Source organism: Lichenostomus cassidix, chromosome 2 (assembly GCF_008360975.1).
Source record: "Lichenostomus cassidix isolate B80296 chromosome 2, HeHo_3.0, whole genome shotgun sequence".
In the NCBI taxonomy this organism is placed as follows: Eukaryota; Metazoa; Chordata; class Aves; order Passeriformes; family Meliphagidae; genus Lichenostomus; species Lichenostomus cassidix.
Window position 1 is genome coordinate 41,786,514 of NC_139482.1, and position 23,520 is coordinate 41,810,033.

Sequence of the window (23,520 nt, forward strand, 5' to 3'; positions counted from 1 at the left end):
CACCAGCCAGCACACAGGGTCAGGTTTGGAGGTGGAGGTGGGTTGCTGCCTCCATGCTGGTGCTAAATAACCCTGTGGCAGCCATAAAAACATACTGTCTGCAGCCCATCCCCGTGGCCCCAGGGAGGGGAAATGGCTTAGCAGTTCCTGATGTGGAGAAAAAAGTGCACATCGTGATGCAGAAGGGAGAATGCTCCTGCTTGAGAACCAAGCCAAGCATGAAATTAATATTTCCTTTATAGTAAAAAAGAAAAAAAAAGAAAAAAGAAAGCCTGTAACATAGGAATAAATGTAAACTTGAAAGCCTGGGGACAGGCTCTGAATCTCCTTGTGGGAAGGGGAATGCTTTGGCTCATTCACTTCTCTCCCTGTTGATCAAACACGGCACTGAAGAGATCTAGGATGTGCCACAGTTAGATTGTGATACCCCACCTGCTGCCCGGGTGAAACCCTTAAAGGTCATGTATTCTCAGCCCCCTTGGGAAAACTTCGCCCATGAGGTGTAAGCAGGGCCTGTGAAAGTCCTCAAACCCCCAGGAATGGATTAGGAGTGGACCCTTGCTGGACCACTAGCTGCCAAAACACACTGCAGAAAGCTGGTGGGGCTTCAGAGGGGCTTTCCCGTGGAGAAAATGGAAAATAGTCTTGCACTGGGTTGTGCATCAATGGGTAGTTTTGCTTCCATGGTGGAGTTTTGTTAAATTTATTGCATTTCTTGATCTCTCCACTTCCTTTAAGGATCCATTCCACAACGTCTTGTGTTTGGAACCATTGGCAATGGGACTGACCAAAACTGAGTGTGAAACTAAAGCCTGTACAACCCAAGAGGTATGGGATTTAATCAAAACTGCATCTTAATTTTCCCAGAAGAAAGCTGCTCAGGAAAATTTTATTTTATTTGTGTTTCTTCTCACCTTTTTTTTTTTTGAGAACAACATCTCAGCACTGCCTTACCCTTTCCTCCTGTCAGGGTTTCCTGGGGAGGACCTCTACATGCCCTGAGCCCAGCATAGCCTGGCTGGTGCATTTCTCCTGGCTGGCTTAGTGCAGAACCCTGCAGCTTCCCTGGCACTCTCCAGGGCTGGCAAGCTCTCAGTGTTGCTGTCACCATCGAGTGTGCTTGTAGGAAAGCAAATGAGCAGTGGGGACTGGCAAATACCCTGGGTGGCAAGGAGAAGCACAGCCTCCTCCAGTGAGGAAGATCCACATCCACCTGGAAAGGGCACATTGTTGAGGGTGCTGGGGTGGGTGGTGGGCAGGTAAATACCCAATATATCATGCACTTACAGCCTTTACTCCCTGAAGGGTGTGAGATGAAGAAGGAGAGATGGTTGTTATGCATTGAAAACAAATGACTCAACATTGCCCATTTTGGGCACAACACACAACAACCTGAAAGGAGGTTGAGATGAGGTGGGTGTAAGTCTCTTCTCTGAGGAATAGGACAAGCAATAGAACAAGAGGAAATGGGAGAAAATGGCCTCAAATCGCACCACAGGAGGTTTAGATTGGATGTGAGGAAAAAATTCTTCACTGAAAGGGTTGTCAAGGCTTGGAACTGGCTGTGTCACTATCCCTGGAGGTATTTAAAAGAAATGTAGATGTGGCACTTGGGGACATGGTTTAGTGATGGACTTGGCAACGTCTAGTTAAGAGCTGGACTCAGTGGTCTTAAACATCTCTTCCAACCTAAACAATTCTATGAAAAAGGGCAAAATTATGGAAAAGGTAGAAAATATTTTAGCACAAAGTAAAAAGCTAAATAAATTCCTGTGGCTTTTCTGGGTTTGAAAAGCCTGTCTTTGGGAAATCTGCTTCAAACTAGGCTTCCATTCTCTTGCTTTTGCAGGGTTGACTTGTCACTGTTTCCCAAGGTCTGACATGCATCAATGCCACTGCTCAGTGTATTGTCTTTCTTTTTCCTGCCATATGTCCAAGTTTTGGTCACTTGAACACACCTACGCACAGCTCTGCTTTGAAAAGCCTCAATCTTCTCCTAAGTCATCAAGCTCCCCCTCCTCTCAGCTAGAAACCCAACATGCCTGTTTAAAAGGCAAAACAATTCCCTTTTCCCCCCTGCAACAGCTATCTCTGAGACAGCCTGGCCAGTGCAGCAGGAGATGGACTCTGGTGGTTCTGCAGTATCTAGTTTTCCAATGGAAAAGGGTCTGACAGGAGGAAGCAGCCACGGTAAGGAGCCACTTGGCATGCTTGGGACCCCACCACACTTTGGTCCTTTTCCCTGGCAGGCTGCCACCCTCCTCCTGCCCTTGGTGCACCCACACGCCTTTAAATTCCACGAAAGCTCTTTGGCTTTGGAGAAAATAATAATTAGAAAGGAAAGAAAAAAATAAAAAGCAGAGGAAAAAACCCTCCTTGATTGCCGAGGCGCTGATGGCAGGACCCCTCCTTCCCTGCTGAACCACTTAATCAGGCTGGTCCCCGGCAGCAGCAGGTGCCCACCGAGGCGACCTCGGGAAATCTCCTCATCACCAGCAAATGGCCCTGATGATGGCACAGCAGGGGCACAGCAAGGTCAGCTCTTAGCGAGCGCAGAGGAGCTTCACCGGCGCTGCTGGAGCTTCCCATCTTTATCCAATGCTGGAAGCGGGGAGCTTGCTCTGCCACTACCCCAGGCAGCTCCCTGCTGGATGCTCAGCCTCAAGTCCTGGTGCTGGTGGTGATGGCATAGCCCACCCAGTGCTCTCGGTTTTGAGATGGAGGACTTACAGCTCCTTGGGGAAAAAATGGGATTTCTGAGGAAAGGATGCATCAAGGGGCCACCTGTGACACAAACTAGCTTGACTGACCATTTTCCTGGTGTTGCACCTTTTTGCTTACAGTCATGTGTCTGCAGCCAGACAGGCACTCTGCTCATCCTCTGGGAAATTGTACTTTCATTTATGGTGCCCATACGGGCCTTATTTCAAATCTGATCCAACCTTTCTGTATTACAGAAGAAAGCACACTTTTGGCATAACCTTAGTGCTTTTCCCTTGCCTTCTGCACCTACCTTGAATACCAGTGCTTTCCCATGACCCACAGCTCTCTGCCCTGGGCATCAGCAGTGTTATGTGGCTGCCCTACCAACTTTACTCGAGGTGACGTGATTACAGCTCCTGTCTCCTCTGGATAAATGTCTTCAGTTGCTCAGCAACCTCCACACCAGGATTAAATTAACTTTGATTACAATTACAGACAGCACAAATCAGCCTGCACCATCAGAAGAAAACAGAGCATGGGCAGGTTTTTTTTTCTTGGAGGATTTTCTTCTCAAATGCTGCTGTTGGGGGGTGATGGAATTGCATCTCACCTCTGTCCCTCCTTTGCTTTGTGTTGAGCATGGATGCATCCCAAACCTGATGCTTTAAATGTGCAGTGGGATGAAGCACAAAAGAATTCATTTACATGCCTGAAAATATTTCCCTGCTTGGGGAAGTAAGGCAGGAAGGAGGCCCAGGTGCTGAAGGCAGCTTTGCTCTTATGCCAAGACCTCAAAACTTCCTCTGGTGAAACCAATAAGCTTAAATACAGCTACTCATCACCCCTATAAGGCCCTTGCTGTCACCTCCTCCAGGTGCTCAAATTAATAATAATAGGAAGGTGCAGTTATTATATATGGCTTCACAGCTCCCTGCAAGAGACTTTCTGTCTGGGAGGTGCAGCACCATAAAACACATGGTGATGAGGGCTGCAGGGGACCAGCCCTGCAGGGATCAGACCTATGGCACACAAGGTGGGAAGATTAGTCACCTCTATCTGCTGCTTGTGGTACCTTCTGCATCCACAGCTGGAGACTTGCCAGGCTGGCAGGATGCATTCATGGCGTCCAGTATCTTGTTATGTGGGCTGCAGTGGGCTGACCTGGACTGGCAGGAAAGCCTTTGTCTGGAGTCTGGAAAACTGAATGTTCCATGAAGCATTGCCCATATACTCCTGGCCTTGGGAAGGTCAGACTGTTCTGCTCCCTGTTCTTGCACCTCTTCTCTTCACCATCTCCTTTTAGCCAAAACAGAGCCTCTCTTTCCATGGTTTCCCCACTTCCCTGGCCTGTGGCTCAGGAGAGCTGAGTGTAGCTGGCCACCACCCACCTGCAGACCCGCTGGCATTGCTCTGAAGGAACTACTGAACTGTGTTTCTTTGGGTAAGAACCTCCCTCAGGAAGATGGAGAGGAAAATGGTGCAGAGTGGTGAATCAGTGCGGGAACTGGGACTGGCAACACCAGTGAGAGTCACATAGAACTTGGGTGTAGATAAAATTAAGGTTTGCTTTTTAGATGTCTTAGTAGCAGGGAAGTGTTTCTTTTGTCCCTGGGCAAAGAGGAAGAGGAGGAGGAGAAGACAGGGCAAGGCAGCAGCTTTTGCTCCTCTCTGTGGTTCCCTGGCCAGGAGACTTTTGCCAATGCAGTAGGTAAGGACACTGCCTGCTGCAGTAATTGGCCAGCAACAAATTACTGTTCCCAAGTGGGAGTGGGGAAGGAAGTGTGGAGGCTCATTACATTTAATTTAATTACTCTGGACTTAGAGCAGGGTATGCGACAAAGGAATTTGGTCTTCTCTTTTTTTCCTCCCTTCCTGCCTCAGTACTCAACAATGTAAGACTCTGGTCATGCCAGTCTGTGATCCAAAGAGGCTTCTCACAGCTTTCCTTAAACAGGGACACCCCTGGCCTTGCACATGTAGAAATAACATGGCAGAACAATTTACAAATAGGCCTAGAATTTGGCCAAGGCTGCTGCTGTGCAGAGGTCTGATGCAGGTGCTCTGCCCTGCTGCCCTCACCACTTTGCCAGAGCAGAGTTGAAGCTGCTCCTTGGCCTTCTGCCCATTTCCTGCACAGGAGCCACAGGCCAGCAGTGGGTTCCCTTTGCCTGCGACCTGCACCGCCTGCAAAGCTGGAGAAGCATTGGCCAGGATGACCCAGAGGTGGGTGGGGCTTTGATCCACCCACACTACCCTCCTCAGCTCTCATTTTTGCCTTCCTTGTTTGATGTTGGGGGAGATGGAGGTGGCCCAAAAGCTGTGGCAGTGCTGTCCTGCTTCCTCAGGAATGCACCCATCCTCAGCTCATGGGTATTTCACTCTGTCCTGGCATGGACCCCCTGGGTCCCAGGTACTGACCTTCACCCTGGGGCTCCCAAATCTTGTCCATGCAAGCCAGGCTGGAGCCATCTCCTGCTGGATCCTTCGTGGGTTACACGGGAAGGTCCCCAACTGTGGCAGTGCATGGCCACCTGCACTCTGGGAAAGCGCCTGGTCATGGTCCGTCACTGCTCACAGCTGTCTCTCAGTGCCTGCTTTCTCTCTCTCCTGAGTGTCCTGATGTTTCCTGACACTTTCACCTTCCTCTTCCTTGTGTGCACCCAGGGGAAAGTGTCTTTGACTCACACTCCTGTCTCACCGTGACGCATTTCAGCCCTGCTGCAGCCTGCTCTGACCATTTGTCGGAGTGCAGCACGTCAGACACACCAGGAGTTGCCAGGATTTGTCTTTCCTAACTGCATTTCTGATGAGGAACCCTTGCATAGTCCGCCCTTCACAGACTCAGTCAAAGAGATCACTTCCATCTCGCAATCTTCTAGGAGTTGCAGGTCCATGTTCACCTTTTCCTAGTCAGGCTGGACTTTCAAATTACTTAAATGTGGCTTGCTCCTATCTCTTGCTGGAAAAAGAAAGCTTAAGCTTTTGCTTGGTATCTTCATCTCAAAGGCTCCTGTTAGACCCTCAAGTTGTTGCTTCAGCAGTGGTGATGGAGGCATCCAAAACTAGGTGCCCAGGTGTTCTCACTGCCCCTGCTGCTCTTCTCAACACCGTTCCTGGCCATGGAACATGCACATCAACCTACAGCCTCTGGCAAAGGTGCTGTCTGTCCTCTGTTTCCCTTTCAGGAACAAGTGGCCACAGCATCCATTTCTCCTATGAAGATAAACACAAGTTTCAGAATATGAAGAACTTTAGGTCCATTTAAATACTTATTTGCTAACACAAAAGCAAGTGCCCTCATAATTTAATATGCTTCTGGAAGTAATTGGATAGAAGTCCTTTGTTTCTTTTCCTCCTGTCATCTTGCATTTGTTTAATTTGACTGTCGTGACATGAAGTGACAGATCCCATGCTCCATTTTTACAGATAGCAAAACTCTGGAATTCCTCTATCTGCACTGTTAGAAATGTATGTATTCTCCCCCTTCACTTGTACATCACTATTGTGTCAGATTACTGACCCCCTTAAGAATAAATGCATTTTAATACAACTGACCCAGAAACCTCCCAGAGGGGAGATAAAGTGTGGCTTTGAGAACCATCTGAATTTTCTGTAACTTAGAGAGGAATCAGAGAACGATCCAAAGTGGGCAGCAGCTCAGTGCCATGGTTATTTCCCATTGACATGTCCACATTTCCTGCTGCTTGCAGCATTCTGGTCCCAGGGTTGCATCCACTCCTCCAGTCGGGAAGGAGTTGCTCACACAGGGTTTTCATCAATGCCTTCCCAGAGACGCAGATTCAAGGAAAGATCAGGCTTTATTCCTATGAAGAGAAAGCAACAGGGCTGTCCCAGAGATGGAACAGGGATCCTGATGTCAGGCACAACAGGCACCGAGGGCAGCAACATCCAAGCACAGGTATCACTCAGGCACAACACCTGCAAGGGAGAGAAGGCAGGGGACACAGCTGTCTGCAGGGGTTGGGGAGGAGTATTGCAAATAATGCCTCGCAGTACATTCGCCTGGCTGGCAATGTTCTTGGCACTTCTCTTTAAAAAATATTTCTCAGAAGAAAGGAGAAACAGCAGGAAATTGCAGATTCAACCTTGTATGTGAATGCAAAGCTGCAGAGTGCAGGAGAAGAAAATATCATATTTCTCTTTCTAGAAGGTTTTAGACGTTTTTCTCAAATTTCATACAGTGACTCTTGCTCCCTGACCATTTTAGCAAGTTATTTAAATTATTTCTGTAAAACGCATTTAAAGCCTGAAGGACATGCTCAGTTCTGAAGACCACAGGCCACTTCCACTTTTGCTTTGAGGTTTCTGAGTTGAGTGTTTGGGTCCCCGTGGGGGTCTTCAGTTCAAAGGAAATGTCTTCAGATTATGGCATGGCAAATTGGTGTGGGGGGGTGGTATTTGTGTCATCTTGAATGACTCCAGTTACTCATCATGTTATTCTAACACCTCCCCCAAGCACTGCAGTCCTCAGGTGTTTAATCTCTGTGCCAGAACCTACCAGTGACCAAATACAGACCTTTCAGGCAAAACTCCTTTTAATTTATGAGCTGCATGTTTCATATTACCCTCAAGCAGTTTATAAAGGCCATGCTGTTACTAGCCTGCAGGGTTTAGCTGTGCAGTGGCCCTGGCAAGAACCTTGCCCCATGGGAACAGCAGCTGGGGGTGGATGCTCCACACAGGACCCTGCCCACACATTCCCTTTGCCACCACAGCCAGTCTGGCTGTGTGGAGCCTGGGTCTGTGTCTGCAGAAGGGATGGAACCTCCTGCTGATGAAATTCCCACCCAGGACCCTGCTGAGGCCACGGGGAAAGTACCTCAAGACAACAATGTGTTTTGCACCCACCCTCGAAAGGACCAAACCCTCCCGTTTCCCACACACCCAGAAGGAATGAGCCTTTCTGCTGTTTTATTACTGATGTTCAGGGGTGTAGGGATGAATCAGAAAGTGGCTAAATTCATCAGCCTAATCTTCCAGGGTAGCAAAAATCAGATAGGCTCTTCTAATCCTTGTTTCCCTTCCCTGAGAGAAGTATAAAAGCCAGGAGGAGAAAACAGCTGAGGCTTCATATCTCAGGTTGATTTTGCAGCATGGACAAAAAAAGAAAGCAAGATACTCTTCTTGTTTGGAGCTGAAGAACATTTGCTCTGGAAGCCCTTGAAAAAAATAAACACCGTGCAATATGGTGTTGTTTGTACAATCGGTTTTCTGTGAAAAACTTCACTTTAAATAGTTACAAAGATCTGGATCGTGGTGATCACGTATGTGAATTTAGGGACTATGCAGTAGCCAGGGTATATTTCTACAAATGCCTAATTAGAGAACAAAGCAGGTGACACAGAAAGATGTATTTCTGAGAGCTGCTCTCCTTCAATCCAAATAGACTCACACTCATGCACATATATATATACACATATACACATATACACATATACACATATACATATATACACATATACACATATACATATACATATACACACACAAGAGTTTATTTAGATCTAAGGCCCATTTAACAACCTGGCTTTAAGACTCATGATGAGATTAATTGGGCGTGGTAATTGTATGTGCTTGAAAGCTACTTAGCAATTACACTTGAAGTTACCAAGAAATTCTATGATGAGTTACCTTAGGATTTTAATACTGAAAGAGGTAAGGACAAGGTTAACAGAGGTCTAGTTTGAAGAGAGTTGAGCACCAGGTAATTATCCTGCCGTGCTGTATATTTACAGCACGTACTGTTGCCATGAATCTTCAGACCTGTTGCAACATAATTATTTCTGTTTTCCATAATACAAAATTAATTCCTCACCATGGCTTGGGATTCCCTTCTCAGATCCATGGGTATTTTTTGTCTGTGGTCCAGAGAGGGGACCTGGCTGTTCCTTAGGTCACTGCAGATGACTTATCTCACTCTCGTTTCCTTACACACCAAAACATGGATTAAGGTGCCAGATATCAAGTGCCTATTTTGGAAATTTTCATGGAAAAGGATTTAAGAAGTCTGTTTTCAGAAACCAAAGCATTTCAATTCTTAAAAAATATGGTGTAAGGGGCTGTTGCCCTCCTGTGTCAGCTGAACTGAGGGGAAGATGGAGGACTGGCACAAAGAAGAATGCTTTTTTTATCTATAAACATCTACTCTGTGCATTAAAACCAAAGAAGCCATAAATTTCCTTTACTGTCCTCAACCCCCTCAGGGCGTACAAGGCTGCGGTCCTGGTAGGAGCTGGATGAGGTGGGGATCTCAGCCCTAGAGGGAGCCAGGAAAGGGTTTTAGCAGCTAGGCTTGGCAGCCTGGGTCTGCAGTGGCTGGGTGGTTGTCCTCAGGCAGTGTCAGTCCCCTGGTGAGCAGGCAGGGCTGGCACCCTCCTCACAGAAAATGACAGGCAGAGCCTGGCTTGTCCTCTGCAGCATCACTGGATCTTCAGCCTGGGTGCCTGAGTGGCAAAGGAAGGGGTTTCATCTCCAGTGCCCACGCAGTGGGAGCGAGCAGAGGAGAGGTGGGGTAGAATGAAATCTCTGCAGCACTTAAGTTCACAAGTAAATATCTGATTAGAGAAATGTTTGACTTCAATAATAAATGAGCAGAATATCAAGAGACATGAGTACTGGCAAAGTACATCTACGGCAAAGGCTTTACAGTGGGGGCATTTTTTGGCCTGCCCTCCTAAGGTCCTCACGTAAGTGGAAAAACCACGTGTGCAGCTGCTAAGGATAGGGCTTGACTTTCCTTGCTCTTGCTCTAACAATTTGGAGGCACCCATCGGCAAACCCACCCTCATCAATTCTGCATCTTCCTGAAAATGTACTTTTAAGCACCTTAATTGCATTTCAGAGATAACCCTGCAGGCAAAGTGACAGGAAGAGAAACCATATGGAGCAGTTTGGCGGTCAGGCTCTTTGTTTTAAATCAATCAAACATCTGCAGCTAATGTAGCTTTGGGCTGCTCCTCAGGAAACATTAGCCCTATTAGTCTGGGCTGGCAGGAACACAAAATAATATATTTATGGACAAAGCACATGTGCATTACTGTTGGAGAGCGAGCAGAGGAGGAGGAGGAGAAGATCTGTGGTCAGCACTTTGCCTTCTCAGGAGGTCAGCTCCAACAAGCAAAGAGAGGGAACATAGGGTCCTGTCTCCTCGCTCCAGCCTTGAGACCTGCTGCCACAGTCCCAGAGGGGAAAGACCACCAAAAGAAGCTCCGTGGCTTCTTACCTTAAAGGAAATGTGAGGTGGGACGGTGGAGTGGGATGTGTTGCAGTCTGCAGGGACAGCATGGCAGGGAAGCACTGAATGGTGGGGCTGGCCATAGGGCTGGCTGTATCTGGTTCCCCACAACACCACATCTCCACAGAGCTGGTGGAAAATAGCAAGGACAGCATGGATATCCTATCACAGTCCCCATAAGCAGAGACAAGGACCATGTGCAAGGGAGCTGAATGTTACCAGGCTGAAACTACCATTTCACACCAAGGGCTACAAAACAGAGGTGGGCTGGTTCCCTGTCTAGTGTTCCCTTTTAAATCTAGACAGACAGTTTATCCCATTTGCATCTCATGTGGTGTCTGTGTGCACTCAGGTGACGGCAGCAGTTCCAAAGAGGAGGTGGGAGATGGAAGGGGTGACAAGGCTTTTTCATTTACATTTTCAGGCAGACAAATACTGACGCATTTGCAGGTGTATCAATCAATGAGAGGCCCCAGGACACACGTCCATCTTACAGCACCTCTCTAATCTTTCCATCCACACCTCAGTTGCCTGGGAAATGGTGAACCGTGACTGGGAGCATGAAGAGCAAGAGCTTTGGAACTGCTTCATAGCTAGTCACTGCCCCTGTATGTGAGGGAATTTGCACTAGAGAAACCTTAAAAGGTGTGAAAATACTGTATATACCCTTAATCAACTCCCTAAACCCACTTTTAGGCTTCTTTCTTACTATTTGCTGCCGGAAAACCAAAAGACTATGACACTGACAGGGGTAAGTTGGGGCAGCCGTATTTAGGGGAAAGTACATCACTGACATATTTTGATTCTGCCAAAACAAAATGTTCTGAATCCTGAAAGCACTAATAATTGTTAAACTCAAGAAAAAACACCAGACTTATTCAGAATAAGGAGTTGTATATTTTTTAGGCTAAGACAAACCTTAATGACTGAGACCTGCCCCTTAATGACACTGTGAAGTAATTGCACAACTATGACAGTTCAATTAAGTTTTCATTCTAGCACTAGATGAACCTGTCTTCTAAAATATAGTCTAATTAATCCTCTTCTATTTTTTCTAATGCTAACAACACTGGGCAGAGTCAGGGATTTGAGGATGCTGTAACTGTGACTTTCCAGCTTTTTAGATGTTTTATTCCAAATTTGCACCTCTACAGACTGCAATGGCAGGGGCTGTGGAGAGGAGGATAGCAGAATTTGGATATTATTTTTTTAATCATGCATCCATGTATGCATTTATTGCTAGCGTGTACGTATCTGTTTGAGGAGTTTCCTCTTTTGCCCAGGTTGAAAATATCAGACTGGTACAGTGACTGTGAATTGCAAAGAAAACGCTGTTACATTCAGGAAATGTAACGACTTAAATCTGGAGAACACCAGCTCTATTTCCATATCTGTTTTTTCATGAGCATGCTCATTTGTAAGCTCTGGCTTTCCTGCAGGGATGCAGAGAAGTGAGGCTGGTTTTGTGAAGCAGAGCTGCTGAAGCAGGTAACTGCACAGCCTGCAGACCTCCACGCTGCCTCGGCAGCTCATGCCCCTCACATTCCCCTCATCATCCTCCTGTCCACATATCTCATCCCCTGGTGCTTTTCCAAAACGTGATCCATGCTCCCAGGGTTTTCAGCTGCACTAAGACCATTCCTGCCCCAGGAAACATCCCGGTTTATGAGGAGACACCTACTTCCACCTTCCTCTTCTCTAAAGGAATGTATGAATTCTGCTAACTCATCAGCCTGGCTCTCCCAGGAAGGAGCTCCATGTCCTATGAAAGGGGACAATCCCTGGGACAGCCACTATTGCCTTTTCCTTTCCCAAAAAATGGCAAAGTTTCAGTGCCCAAAGGCAGGAGAAGGTCTCCCCTTACCTTTCTTCAAGAGCCCATGAAAGCAACCTATGTGAAACACTTTGCCCATAAGGGAAGGCTGGAAAAATATCTACATATTTCCTCAGGTGCATTCATGAGAAGGCACAAGTCTGAAGACTGCTGCTAAATTTGTCAAAGGACATATTTTCCAAAGTACTTGTATCTCAGGCAGATTTTCCAATTTATTTGCAAATTATTTGAAAATCCATCTTCCACTCAAAAGAGTAAGTGTTGTAACTGTGCCAGAGACCTGCTGCATCTGCACTAGTTCCTTACCACCTTCTCCAAGTGCCAAGAAACATCACAATTTTCAGTAGCAGCCCCACCATGCAAAACGCATCAGGTTGGTTTGAATTTTCCCAGCATCACAAGCAAAATATTTCCTTGAGTCATCCAGAGCTGAGTGGCTTCAGGAGGAAACCAAAGGGTAGATCTGCCATGAGTAGAGGGAAACTGCTGCTCATGGGGCTTCTCAGTGTGGCCAAGGGTCTCCTGGGAGGGTGGGAAGATTAAGTTGTTTCTGGGAGGGAAAAATGGTACAAGGGAGTTTGCTTTTAAAATGTTGTGTACCTCCACCCAAAAGCAACATATCATGGTGTGGGAAATACAGGAGGTAGCTGAGGTCTTGCAGCAGAACATTGGCCCCATGGTCCCCTCGGTAGCTCAGCAGAGCAGGGACCTGTGTTTTGTGGGTCACAGAGCAGGATGGGACCTCAGGCAGCATATGGGGTTCAAATGGGCTGAATTTCCACAGCTTCCACAGCGGACATTACAATTAGGAGTCATCCTAATCCATGCAGTCAAAGGCAATCATCATACATAATATATTTGTAATCACCAGCAACAAGGTTTTTGTTTCTTGAGCCATACCTTTTGGGAACTCCTTATCCAAGGAAAGGATGTGGGAGCATCTCATCAGAAATGACAGGAACTCAAAGTAAGGGTGACGGTCCTTCCCTGTGTGACTGAAGGTCTCTTGTGACCCCAAAGAGGTGATACTGCAAAAAAGGATTCAGAGAAGTCAGTGTAGTTCCAAGTTTACTTCGTGCTGTCACCAGCTGCTTGAAAGACTTCAGTGCTGGACCAATGTTGGAAGTGAAGGACATGGAAAGATAATGCTGCAGGGGAAAATTAAGTTCTTTGCCATAAATGTTGCTGTGGAGAGATGGAGGCTGTGGCCACCCTTGTGAAGAGTGTGCCTCAAAATTAAGAGAGGTGAGAAACAATGTGGCAACCACATGTGGATTTGAAGGTGGTCTGACAAAACTGATTCATGTTCAGAAACAGATACAGGGGAGGGATGTGACCTCAGGGGAGCTGTCCCACTGCCTTCACATCCCTTTGAATGAGGTCTATGGTATCCTCACTCCAAGGATAAATTGTGTGGAGGACTGGTATAGAACCATAGCAATCATATTGCTGTGGTTTGGAAGGGACCTTTAGAAGTCATCTAGTCCAAACCTCCTGCAATGAGCAGGGACAGCTTCAACTAGATCATGTTGCTCAGAGACCCTTCCAGCCTGACCTTCAATCTTTCCAGGGATGGGGCATCCACAACCTATCTGAGCCACCTGTTCCAGCATTTTACCACCCTGACTCTAAAAACTTCTTCCTTATATCTTATGTAAACCAACCCTCTTCTAATTAAAAGCCATCGCACCTTGTCCTATCACTACATATCCTAGTAAAAAGTTGCTATCCAACTCTCTTATATGCTCTTTTTAGGTACAGGAAGGCTGGGACGTCTCCACAGAGCCTTCTCTTCTTCAGGTTGAACAATCCCAACTCTCTCCATTGGAGAGGTGCTGCAGACCATCTTCTTCATGGATTCCTCTGGACTCACTCCAGCAGGTTCATGTCCTTCCTGAGCTGAGGACCCCAGAGATGGATGCAGAGCTCCATGTGGGGTCTCACCAGAGTGGAATAAAGGGACAGAATCATCTCCTCGGCCTGCTGATCATGCTGCTTTTGATGCAGCCCAAGATGCAGTTGGCTTTCTTGGCTTTTGAGCACATGTTGTCAGGTCACATCCAACCTTTCATCCAACAGTACCATCAAGTTCTCCTCAGCATCATTCTCATTCATCCCCCAGCTGGTATGGATGCCAGGGATTGCCCCAACCCAGGTGCAGGATACCAAGTGATCTTTGGCCTGTGGCCTCCAGGAGGGGCCCCTTTTGCCTTTTTGCCCATTCTTTACTTGTTCTTTGAGGAGGTTGTTCTCGGGTAGGCTGCAGCAGCCCTTTGCAAACGGGCAGCGAGGAGCCTTGCCTAGCCCATGCGGTGGGTTACCAGATAAGCTGGGCTGATAACAGCTCTGCATCTTCACCCTGACCAGCCCCACCTCTGCAAGCTTTGCAACACCCATTGTCCAGGAACCATAATCTGTCCCTAATCTTCCCTCTAGGTACCAAATTAAACAATGTTTGTTTTCTTTTGCTTTCAGCAGGTTCTCTAATTATTAACTGTGCAGAGGACTTGTGGTTTAGTGCGTGGGTTACTTCCTCTGGCTGTGGGAAGGTGCTCTGCACAAGCTGGGGGCTTGTTTGCTCCTTGGTGCTCCTGAAAGATAAGAAAGACATTGAGCAATGGGAACCCAATAATCTTCCTTTTTTCCCCCATGACCATTAATTTGATTCATGGTACTTTTTGTTTGTCACTGATGAGTAATGAGCTATTCCATCTTCACTCTAGATCTATGCAGAAATGAAAGGTACATATCACACAATGTAAAAGACATGAGGATTTAACCCCTTGGCCAACAACGTGCTGCTAACAACTTGGGCATTGGAATTAGTGCTGTGATAGCAGAGGGGAAAAGTATTTTTTTTTAAATCTACCTTTGATTAGGGACATACATTTTTAGAGTGACAGCCTGCCAGAAATACAGTGTTACACAAGCTCTCATCATCTGAACCAGCATCCTGGAATTGCTCATTTTTCTCTCTCAAGGTCATACACTTATTATGCAATTGCACAAGCAAGGCAGGGACTAAAGGTGTAAAAAGACAAAGAAGGTTTTGATGCACTCCCAGGAGCACAGGGCCCGTAGGACTGCCCATTTAGGTACATATGACTGAAATATTTCCCATGTTTTCTCTCAGTTTGGCCCTTTTTGGTGCAGCCCCTATGCAGTCTGGGGCTCAGAAGTGCCACCTGGCCCTGTATGCTGGGTGTCTTGGGGTTCTGCCCTCCCTGTGTCAGGCTGGAGCCGTGCAATGAGGGTGCTGTGCCAACATCCCAACCACCTTCTCACCCACCTGGAACATGAAGCATATGCTTCTGTCCCACCCTGAGCAGCCATAGCCAGAAACTCCCATGCCAGGTCACCCTGGTGCTCCATCGAGACCAGTCCCCTCCCTCCAGCAATGCCCAGTACAGTAGAGACTCAGTGCCTTTGGGACTGCTACAGGTTAGGGGCAGTGGCATCCCAGCTGGCAGGCAGCCCTTGCTTAAGCTCCCCTGCCTCACCCCAAGTGCTGTCAGGAGAATCTATGTGTAGGTTAATAGCAGTACTGAAACTGTGATAGTTTCCCAGAGCCTGCTGGAGCTGACTCATAGAACAGAGCTCTGCCAGAGATGACAGGGGGATAGAAATCAGGGCCCTGACAAGCTTCTCCCTCAATTATTAATTTATTTTGTGCACCATCTTCTCCCTCTGCCTCTTGGCAATGAGGAGAATTCATAAATGATGGTAATAAATGCAGAATGACAGCTAATCTTAATTGACCAAAGCTTCCCTCGAAAGACTGGATCGTGCTGGATGTAATATGCTCTAAACGTAAAAATATAAGTCAGGAAATTACACTGGTGGTTTTACATGCCTTTTATCGAATGGGTTTTATGCTGCCAAGCAACAAAATCAAGGTGGGATCCATTTGTGAGGGGGATTTTTCTCCCCAAAAGAGGAACTCTGCAGTTCAGTGGCCTTGCATTGCTCCATCCTGCCGCCTCTGCTTCCCAAACCTGCTAATTTGGGCTCCAAAGTGGCACTACTCGGTAGGGTTTTATTTTCTTCTGCCTAATATAACTTCACCTTTCTGGGCATTCACCACATGCTCAGTGCAGCCACTGTGCTGCGACACCACTGAGATGTGCCTGAGGGGACCCCTGTATTTCCTGATGGCATTTTACCTTGGTGGATTACTTACTTTCTCTCCAAATATAATGCACCATGGACTGTTATTTTTTCCAGAAAACATTTTTCCTCCCAGGAAATGGGTGTTGATGGCAAGATGTCCCCCTATGTTCCATCAATTCCAACACATTTCTCTCCGGAAACTGGTGTGGGAATGCCTGGGGGATCTTTGGGGCCACAGGGAAAGAGGAGGAGGCCAGGCACAGCTATTCCTTCAGGACAGGGAGGCAGTGCTCAGTGCACCCCTGGCAGACCTCTCCTCCAATCAGAGGGTATATAATATTTTCCACTGCTCCTGGAAGCCAGGGTTGTGGTGGCTGCTCCCGCTCCTGCCTTGGGCTTGCAGCTCCATCTCACTGCCCATGTCTCTTGTCTGCATGGAGGAGTCTGTAATGATGGAGCTGGGACATGTGAAGGATGAAGGCCAAAGAGAGGGGAAGGTTAGGAAGGAAACCCGAAGACAGCAGCGTTTTTGCAGTCCTGCCAGGATGCTCCTGCTTGGGGTTTCTTTCCGCATTTCCCGTCTTGGGTAGTAGATCCCCTCCCCGCCTGTCATGCCAGCTCAGCTGGGCTCGTACTGCGGCACTTTCCTGAGAACATCCCAGAGACTTCAAAACCTCCTCCTCGTCCTGGCAGAATGACTTGCAGCTTTTCCGAAAACTGGCAAGCAGCCTCAGTGCTTTACCATGGGAAGAAGGTTAACTCCTTCCCTCCTTTTCTCCTTCCCTCCCCCCCAGCCCAGCGCATCATCCTGCTGCTTTGCCTAGAACTGGCTGTCAGGAACGACGGAGGAGGAAATAGTTTATTTTTAAGAGCATTTAGCCCTCACAGCTTCTTGGCTCGGGGCGTCGGGAACGCAGCCTTGCACCGACAGCCAGAGGTTTCATCCATCTGGGGCCGTGAGATAAAATCATTTGCACGTGGTTTGGGAAAAGGGCAATTATTGAGGGTTTGGGGGTCAGCTGTTTGCAGGGTGTGGAACATTTAGAAGTGAGGACAAAAGATACATCCTTCAGGCACTGCAGGGAGGAGCTGGCAGCGGCTCAAAGGGTGCCCAGCCCCGAAGGAATATTTTAAAGTTTTCCTATTTTGTAGCTCTGCATAAGAGCAACCCGCAGCAATCGCGTAGCAGGGCTCCTGCCTCCTCTTCCTAGCTTTGCCTTGGGCTTGCAGCGTTACCTGCTTCAAGAATACCTGTTTTCCTGGTTAATTTTCAAAAACATTACTTCCCCCCCCGCCCCCACAGGAAGCTCTGCAGGTACAAAAACCATTGGAGTTTAGTGCACTGCAGCTGCAAACCCAGCTATCCACCTGGCTCCCTGGTTTGCAGACAGGTGAAGCATGGCCCTGGGGTGCTGCCTCCACTCCCCTCTGTCCCTGGGCTCCTCTGTGCCCCTCTGTGCCCCCCTGTCCCCAGAGCACCCCTGGTCCTGGCCACTGCTCGGGTGGAAATAACCACTCTTTGCCCCTGGCAGAGGCTGGCCGGGACGGTCAGGGTTCATGCAGTGGGAGAGGTGAGGTGTGAGGAGGAAGAAAACTAAGAGGCTGCCACAGCAAAGGGGTCCAGCCCAGTAAGACAGACTTCAAACTTTTCCCTCTTTTTCAGGCATGATTCTCACTCCTGTGATGTCAAGATTTCAGATTATTGGGAGATAAATTTAGAATAGATCTGAAAAGTAATTTAGAAACCTAAAAATAGACCGTGAGCCTGTCTATCCAGTGACTGTAAAACCAGAAGGGAAGAGGAAGGAGAAAAATGACTGGGGGGCTGGGGGCAAAAAGGAATAAACAATTATAAGAGCAGGCAGCCATGACAGAGAGAAATCTCTCGCATGTGTGTTACTTATCACTGGCATCTGCAGCTGGACGGGAAGCTATCTCAACTTGTCTCTGCACACACTGAGAATATGAGGCAAGCTATTTTGATATTAAAATTGAGAGATGCCATTTCATGTCGCAGTGGGTAGCCCTGTGTGACTGCTCACTGCTTCACCATCTGCACCCTGTCCTGGCTGGGACACCACCAGTACCCGTGGCCCAGCAGGATGTGATCCCTGATCTTTCTTTTCTTTCTTTTCTTTCTTTTCTTTCTTTTCTTTCTTTCTTTTCTTTCTTTTCTTTCTTTTCTTTCTTTTCTTTCTTTTCTTTCTTCTTTCTTTCTTACTTTTCTTCCTTTCTTTCCCTGATAATGTTGTGGGAAATGCCATTTACCCTGAATAATTAACCAGATATGGAGCTTGTGGGAATCAAATGGCAGAGGGGAATTTTCTTCAGGTGTTTTGGGAAACTGAGTAAATACAACTTGGCCAGTGATGGGGATTGGCTGTAGCAGGGTAGGACCTGGAGATCATTGACATCTCTGGCATGGTAAGCCAGGTCCAGAGTGCCACCAGGAAATCCAGCCAAGAGTAAAAGCAGATAAGGTTGAAGATAAGCAGCAATGTTTAAGCAAGGTGTCTGTACTGAGGAGAAGCCACCCACAGCACAGGGCTACAGTCCAAACTGAAGGAAGGACCAGAGGCAAACAACATAGTGCAGGCAGGGCACCAGTGTACTCGACTGCCATCACAGCACCAGAGCCCCCAGGGGAGTGTGGCAGCTCAGGGGGGCATGAGGAAGGGGCAGTGAAGGCTGCAGATGTTTTGTGCTTGCTGAACATGAGCTGCAGAGAGGATATAAATGTTGGTGCTGCGAGCTAAGCCTTGCCTCATATCATGCCTTGCTTTTATAACCTCTTCTTCTTAATATCCTGTTGAGACAAACAGCCTGTGCAAGTGTGCTGGGGGGATCTGCTGAGCAGCTGAGCATTTCAGAGCATTTGGACCTGAAAGGTGCTCTAAGAAATTCAGTATTGCAGGAAGTGCTGGGCTGCCAAATGGTTTCTGTCTCAACCTTGAGTCCCTCAGGAGCTACAGAGAGATGGGACATGGCCACAGGGTCTGGGTCAGGCACTTTGGTTTGGTGGTAACAGATTGTGGAAGGTAGGGATGGCAGCAGGACAGGGAGATGATAAAATAGGTGCTGAGATGGTTGGTCCAAGGACTGATAGGATGCCATGGACATCTCCCATGTGATCTTCTAAAATGCCACTGGGATACTCTAATACTTTTGTCTGGGTGGAGCTGGCATGCATGATGATGAATATAGGCATTGGGTAGATGAAACATGGCTTCGCATATGGTGACACTGCTGGCCACCATGAGCCATCAGTGCACTCCTGGCTGCAGCAATGTCACCTCTCCTTCTGTATCTCCCATCAAACAAAGAGGTGATGTTGCTGCAGGTATTTCTTTTTCCCCCCTCAGCCCATATCCCTGCTTCCAGACAGCATTCTTAGATGTCCAGAAGCACATGGGACTGAAGCCCAAGGGGGCAAGAGCCTCTGCTTTACTTACACCCATATCCCTGATGACTGATGCCTGGCACAGTCTTCCCCTTTAACTGTGAATCATGCCCTGTTTCTGTAATAGGTGCTTTTGAGGCAGACACATCATCACCTCTCGTGCAGTCTGTCACCATGCTCCCACCTGCAGCTGGAAAGAGGGATGCAGACAAGGGGGATGGCATGGGCCAAGGAGTCACCTCTTCTCACACCATCAGCACCCAGACTGGGAAGGCCCAGGAGCACAACACCCATATGGACTTGGCCATGGCCATAAATCCTCCAAGCCACAGGGTGAACTTTCAGCCTCACAGGTTTGCCCCAGCACCCTTCAGCATCCCAGCCAGCCCCATGATCCTGTGGTAGCAGGACCAAATCCTGCTCCCTGCTATGGGCTGATCACCATCCCGAGTGGGGGAGCTGAGGTGATGGATGGAATCTCACCTTCCCTCAGCTCCAATGGTCACCAACCCCACCAGTAAGGTCTGGTGAACCATCCCTTCCCCTCAGCAGGATCTGGTGCAGCCTTAGTTGCCCCAGCTGACTGGGAATGGCTGGGGGCACTTCCAGCTCCCCTGTCCCCAGTTATCCACATCAAGCTCTGCTTTCTTGCCTTTCTCAGAAAAAGCCCCACCCTTTTAATGAAACATGTAACTCAGACTACTAATTTCTGTCACTTCGGGGACAACCTATTTTTGCAGGGTACACTAAGCTTTTTGACTGCTTTCACCACGTGGCAACAGGCCTTGGGTGTAGAATTCCCACAGCCCATCTCTGCAGGGTGGCCTCACCCAGGGGACAGTGGGATCTGTCCCCACCAGAGCTGCACAGACCTCAGCCTGGGTCGCTGTGTCCTAACAGTGACATGCAGTGGCGGCAGGCTGCAATGGAGGCTGGAGGTACCCTTGTGCTGGTGCCAGCTACAGCACCCAGCAGGCTTCTGTAGCCTTACCTTTGTTGTTTTTTACTAAAGGGTCAATATTTTATCTTGATAGTGAATTCTGCCCTTGTTTCTCATAGCATCGTTTCCCCCTAGCTCCATCCTGTCACACCTGTGAGTGCAAACACACAGACCTCCCCCAGCCCTGTCTGTGGAGAACTGGCTAAGCAGCAGCAAAGCTGCCACTGCTTTTCCTAGGGCACAGCTGCTGCATCTCCTGGAGCGAGAGGTGAGGCTGTGGGATATATGCCCTGTGTCCCACTCAGCCCATTCCTGGGAGTCTCACCGCCTGCCTGTGATGGAATCATTGGAAAGCTTCTCCCCTACCCCCTGTCCCTCTCTGCAGGCAGGAAGGGTGCAGCACCCACTCAGCCCTAGCACATACTTCTGCACTGCTTACCTGCTGCTACTTGCAGATCAAGTAGCTAATGTCTAAGCAGTCCCATTTAAACCCACAATCAAATTACAGGAACAAAATTAGAAGCCAGACTGGAGCCACTTTAAAAGTTGCCCCTTATTTAATAATTCTGTCGCAGTTATTTTTTCCTCTTATCACCATTTATTCTCATTGTGGGGCTAGTCTGTAATAATAGAGGCTAGTCTGTAATAATTTGTGCTCCCCCTCCTCTTTCCAATGTCTCGTCTTTCTCCGTGGATTTCATTTCTGCCTTGTGAAAAGGCATTAGGATAAATAAAACAATGATGCAGAGATATATGTTAATGGGATGGCACCTCACTCACCCCTTCCAGCTATGAAAGGGGTGAATCAAAAGGATGAAATCCCTATTTCAGCCCTGCTTATTAAATTGATTATGTATCAATCTATCAGGTGTGAAAGAAGAAATTGCAGTGAAGCTCTTTCTTTAAAAGCAGTGCTGTGCAGAAGTAGGAGCCCGGAGGAAGTGCCTGTGCGGTTTGGGAGCGCCGTGTCCCCTCTAGTGGGGTCTGTGCAGAATTGATGGAGGAGAGGAGGAGAGAGCCTCAGCTTCCCAACCGATGGGGGAAAGGAGGGGAGAGTCTCCCGCTCCCTCCCTGCTCCTGCCATCCCTGCTCCACGTGGCCAGTGGACCTACTGGGGTGGCAGGCATGTGCAGCCCCAGCTGGGAGATGGCTTGCACTGAAGGAGCCAGGGGAAATACTGTTGTAATAATTTGCCTATTAATTAAGGATGTGACTTGATGAGAGGGTGGATTCAAGTCATCTGGAATGGTGACTGGATTCACCTGGCTGGATTTTCATCCCTTTCCAGATATTGCTGGGATAAAAATAAATGCAGTTTCTCACTAACCCTTCAGCATTTTAGTAAAAACTATTTTTGGAACCCTAATAAAACAAATCCATAGCCATTCTACAACAGGCAAACACTACTGTGTTCTTAATAGTTGTTGTCCCCCAAACCACTGCTGAAATCTGCCTGTATTAAAGAAAAAACCCCAAATAGTTTATGCATAATTTTGGTGACAACTGCCCCGTGACAAACCTGAATTCTTGTTTTCTGTGAACAAAGCATGACCCCAGCTAATGGACTGGGGCAGACTGTGCTGTCAGGAATTATGGCAGCCTGGAAGCTGCTTCTTGGTGATGCACAATGTCCCAGCACAGCCCAATCCTGCCTGTGCAGAACAGGTTTACCCACTGGCATGGGGGCTGAGGCATGGGAGAACTCCATGAAGGTAATTCAGGTTGGATGCAGCTTTCAGGGTTGGAACTAGATGATCTTAGAGGTTTCTTGCAACCCAACCCATTCTGTGATTCTATGACTCCACAAATTTTGGCCAGGAAGATGTGTTCCTAACTGGGGGACCTCCTGCTCCTCCTGACTGGCAGGCCTCTTGCTGAGCACAGAGAGGGGCTGAAAGCGAGGAAGGAGTCAGTGCCAGGGGATGAGCCAACTGGCTCCTCATTTTTCTCTGTGCTTTACCTGAACCCACTATTACTCTGCAAAGTTCCTTTGTGGAAACAGCCACAGTGGCTTCAGCTGTGAGCAGGCTAACTGCTAGTGGAATGCTTTGACTGAGGTGTTAAAATATCCAAGAGACTCAAAGGTTTTGTTTTGCCGCTCAGGGAGCTGGACACAGGGAAATAAATTGTGAGTCGGGGTGTGCAGCAAGCACAGGGTCAAGTGCTGGATGGGGCTCACCATCCCACCACTCTCAGGAATCATCATGTGCTGGTCTTTCCTCCCCCATACATGGCCCCACTACCCAAGTCTTCCTTCCAGCGTGTTTCCAGAATGGTTATTTTCCTTAACCCTGTACTTATCAAAGCAGCTGCTGGGGGTACTCACAAGGCAGAACTAGCCCTGGCACAGGATTGAACACAAGGGCTCAGTGTCTAGCAGGACGAGCTGAGGGAGATCAGTCTCACTCCTGGCAGGCACCTAGAAGAATGTGAACCTCAGGCAGACATGAGCAATAATCTCCTTTTCAGAGGGGGTCGCTAGCTAGGAGATTTGCATCCACTGAGCTGTTTAGCCTCCATTTTAGGTTTGAGCTCTGAGTGCATGCAAGAATCTTTAAATAAAGTCAAAGCAGAAAGGCAGGTGGGTATCAGGCATGCATTTAAATATCACAACGCTACAAAGGAAGTGATAGCCACACCTTGCTCCACACACAGCTCCAGTCATTTACACATCAAGTAGGTGAATGCGAGAGTACAGAAATAGACCTGTTAATATATGGAGATCCTGCTTTTGCAGTAGCTCATTTTCAAAGCACATCTACTCCTTAGCATACTTCTGGGGTCACACTCCACCTTCACAGCCCTGGCCCCACTTCCCAAAACTAACAGTTTCTTTCCTAGCTTTCCTCTGCAAGTGAAGCATAAAATGCAAGTAAACACCTAACTTGTAGTGTTGTCACCACTTTCATCTTGCTGCTAATTACTAATGCAAATTATGTACATATCTAAAAATGTCTTCAGTACATTCTTGCTACTTGTGCTTCTTAAAGTACATGCAGCAAATATTTCCATATTTTATACTTCTACATTCTACTACCCACATCCAAATCTTAAGGTAGGATATCCCTGTGATCAAAGGCAATGAGGCAAACTGGAACACAGCCAAGGCACCCTGCTCCTCTTCTAAAGGATGAATTTATGATCTTTAGTGATAAGTCCTGTTGTACATTTTGATTTTTCATCTTACCTCAGGCAGTCCAGTGACCCCCCCCACCTCATGCTTTGCCATCAGCTCATGTTTGATTTGTGAGAATACAGTTTCTCATGGCTTCTCGAGT